The sequence below is a fragment of the Saccostrea cucullata genome, unplaced genomic scaffold (genome assembly GCF_032062105.1).
Source record: "Saccostrea cucullata isolate Sc308-1 unplaced genomic scaffold, CSIRO_AGI_Scuc_v1 ctg7930, whole genome shotgun sequence".
Taxonomy (NCBI): domain Eukaryota; kingdom Metazoa; phylum Mollusca; class Bivalvia; order Ostreida; family Ostreidae; genus Saccostrea; species Saccostrea cuccullata.
The window spans coordinates 26315-30303 of NW_026929502.1; the positions used below are offsets into that span (position 1 = coordinate 26315).

Consider the following 3989-nt stretch of genomic DNA (forward strand, 5'->3'; position numbering starts at 1 on the left):
GATATACCTGGTAATAAATAAGGCCCAGTCCTACCCATCATTGATAGATATATTACATTTTCTACAGGAATTCTGTTGCTTTGTTACAAATTTTTAAAAGTAGTAATACAAATTTAAATGATGCAAAGGTTAATATTCCATATCGTTCCTTAACATAGCTGAGTTCTGTATTCTTTTTAATTATATCTGATGTATATAAAGCATATCCAACACTATTTATTGTATTTCCGTGCGCTGGTTACGCGATTGACGACTTCATTTTCATCAAATCTCAAATCCAATCGACACTATGAAAACCACTATACCAGTCGTATGCTACATGTATTTAAATGAAATTTTGACATATGATTAGGATTTTGATTCTAGTTTCAGTGATTTAAATATAAGTAAGTAAGTGAATTATATTTATAGTCGGCACATATATACAATTGAACAGAAATAGCATGAGCTGTGGTGAGCTCTTCAACCGTGATTTAAAACAATGTTTTACATGGCACTAAAGAAATGGAAGGAAATGTAATAGTTATAGTGCAAATTATTCTGAATTCATATAAATCGTCTTAATATTATTAATATGAAAGATACATAATTTAAAAATTTACAAGTTTAAAGAAAATTGAATAGATGTAATATATCTATGCAAAATGTGGTTAGTTTTGGTTGCATGATAAAAAAAATTATAAACATTATCTACGACTTTCGGGACAACCTTTGTAGCTCCAAAAAACGGGCTGCTAGAATTATACTTGATGCTGCCCCTGATGATCAATCTAAGGTTTTATTTAAAAATGTATGGCTTTCTTTTTTTATTTAGTAAATTTTCATAAATGTCTTCTGTTGTACAAAATAGATAACAATCAGAATCCGGTTTACAAGATTTATTTATTTGTAAATGAAGGATATGATATATTATTGATATGATTAAATTATTTTCAATCAGTGACTTTCATTAAACTATATCGATTTATTAAGATCTTAACATTATCAATGAATTAAATACAAAGTGTACAAATAATCTATACTCACAATAAACAAAACCATAAACAAAAAAAAAATAAACGTGGCACCCAATGTTAGGGTGAAAATTATGATCGGGAAACTACTATGGTCCACAAGGTAAGGGCATCTTTAACTTTGCCAAATCAGTTATTTATTTGCTTTTCAAAAGAAACAATATTCACGAGGAGTTCCTGGCCTAAAGGTCCGTGAAACAAACTCAATGATTATATACAATGGAAACTATAGACACCCTGCTCCCATCTCAAATTAAGCCTGGCGTTTAGTATCTACATGTACTATGTGTTTAGTATATGGATGTGGTTGATGAGAAGGGCCAATAAACAAACTTAAGAAAATACATCTACGGCATTCAAAACTGGATTAATGGAATTAAGAATTCCTTCTTACGTTTACACAGGGAAAAGTGGCTCGCACGATTTTCATGCGAATGCTTTTTCGCATGAATTTCGTACGAAAATCATATAAAAACCATGCAAAAAGTTCCACATGCGAATTTCATGCGAATGTCCTCATACAATATTTATGCGAAATTCATGCGATTTTCATGTGACTGAAATTTCGCATGATATTCATGCGAATTCCAAATTATCAGTTTTTCATGTAAAAATCATGCAAAATTCGCATAAATATAATGCGATATTCATATACAAGAGAAAATAAGCAATGAACAAAGAAATTGGACAATTCAATATTTATTTAGGTTTTTCTGCCACATTGAGTGATAAAAAATGCCAGTCTCTGATATCATATTGCTTGGATGTTCCTAAGTAATCCATTGACTTTAATGATATTTGTTTACAGGCAGTTTTTCAGTCTTGTGTCATGAGAAGCGTTTCCTACAAAGAAATTTTAAATATCATAAAATGCTATTACCCATACTAATATTCCGATTGTTTAGGTCAAAGGGACCAATTCCTAAATTAGGATGACATTAAATACAATAAATTCTATTATAATTTATATCACTTGAAAAGTCCATGTTTTGGCAACTTGTATTACTGAGTATGCTAAATGGTACTATATGTTTAGAGCGAAACAAAAGACCATGTGTTAAGCACATTCATAACTGCATAATAGACTTTATCCTGCAACTACCCCTTGCATTGACCTGATAAAGGTAACATAATTAACCAAAGCTTTATCCGGTCACTGCCCTATTAAAGCCTTATGTATGTATTCCGACGTTTAAAAGCATTGTGAGGTCATGTATACTACAATATTTACGCCATGGCGTCATAGTTTCCACTGCAGAGATGTACCTAAATCTGTCGAAAATGGCTTGTTTTGAACGTTCAAATGCAGAATAATTTTGTTGCAGGATAATTAAACAAAATACATGATAACTGTCTTGAAATGTAAGCGATATTTGGGCTCGGGTCGAAAACGTAAGCCTCGCCCTCTATCACGTTTCCTTAGGCCAAAATAAAATTATTATAGTTTGTTTGGAATTGCCTCCGCCTCATTGAAATGCCCCCCTCCTGAAAAAATTTTATTGACCAAAGTAGGAAGTTTTTTTTTTTTATTTAATCAATTTTTTTGCCCATTACATGCATCACATACACAATACAAAACACTGAAATATAGTGTCAGATCTATGCAAATTGGGTTCCTTCGTTTCTTTTTTTTAAGTCAGAAGATGTACCGAGGTATTTATACTGTTTTCTGAGATTTTTAAAACAATTTAAAATTAATCCTAATTTAAAAAAAAAAGTCCCTCCTCCCCCTGTGTCTGAAACCCTTCAGGCGGCAATTCCAAACAAACAATTTTTTAAGGATGGCCTTACCCTCGCCCAAATATCGCTTATATTTCAAGACAGTAACCATGTATTTTATATTCAACACATACAGTGTCTTATTGACCTACTCTATATATCCTGATAGCAGGCTGCTATTGAACCAAATGAGATAAAATGTTTCATTTTAATTGTGATATTCCTATTGGTTGACAATAAACATGTCATTGATGAATTTTTAATAAATTACTTACAACAGTACAATACTGAAAAGATTGTTTTTTTAATCTCAGACTGGATAGAATAATTAGAATAGTACCTCAACTGTGAATAAATCAAATACAACAGTTACATTTTTTTTGCATGGACCTCAAATTAATCCCCTAGAAGATGGAACCTTTTGTTGGACCTATCATCCTATGTCTAAATTATTTTGTAGGATACACTTGGTCTATTGAAGCTGTGGTTACAAGTCTCTACATATGTGTCAGAACAAAACACACAGTCTGACTCCGTGTATTTTGTTGTGACACATGTGTAGAGACTTGTAATGACAGTTAGTTAAAATAAAAGTAACTTTTAATTACTTACCCAAAATTTAGTAAACCTTCAAATAAATGTCACTAAGCATTAAAAGACCATTCGATTTACCTGGCTGCGTTACGCAGAACCTGAAATGAGAACGAAATCCGAATTTACTCTGAAAGATTTCGTTGCAAGTTGATTTATCAATAAAAATGTGCATTATAAACACAAAATATGACAAACAATAAATAAAGCATAAATATTTACCATTGTTTTAAGGAATTAGATCACAATCAGCCAAAAGGAAAGTCTGGAACAAACCATAGAAAGGAGCTCTCGCTGACTCGGTTTTTTTTTTCTGTAACAGGAAGTGCAAATGGAACCTGGCTATTCAGTTTCGTATTCATCCAAGAATCGGGAAATACGTTAATTTTTATAATTTTCGTCGTTCAAATCTTTATCTTGAAAATGTATCTCCGCTTCAAAGACGAACGCTGATATAAGTGATATATATAAATTTACTTTATGGAACCAAAGATAGTTTTTTTATGGAAGGCCATACGTCACAAATTACGTCATCATGCGGATTAGAAACAGACTGTTTTCAACTGCTTATATTTTCTGTAAGTTTGTAAGATTTTCAACTTCTTTTTATACCAGATATATGTAATAACTTTATTTGGGATATTTTTTGACAGATTAATAATAAGA

The 3989-nt window shown here is 31.4% G+C and overlaps 1 long non-coding RNA gene across 1 annotated transcript; it reads right to left on the reverse strand.

The window, feature by feature from the left end:
• Positions 1-1711: 1711 nt before the first annotated feature.
• LOC134281047 (uncharacterized) lies at positions 1712-3782 on the reverse strand. The gene is made up of 3 exons (XR_009995007.1): positions 3546-3782; positions 3345-3424; positions 1712-1856 (listed from the first exon to the last, which is right to left on the reverse strand). It is a non-coding gene; the product is annotated as an uncharacterized LOC134281047 (long non-coding RNA).
• Between the last annotated feature and the right edge of the window lie 207 nt (positions 3783-3989).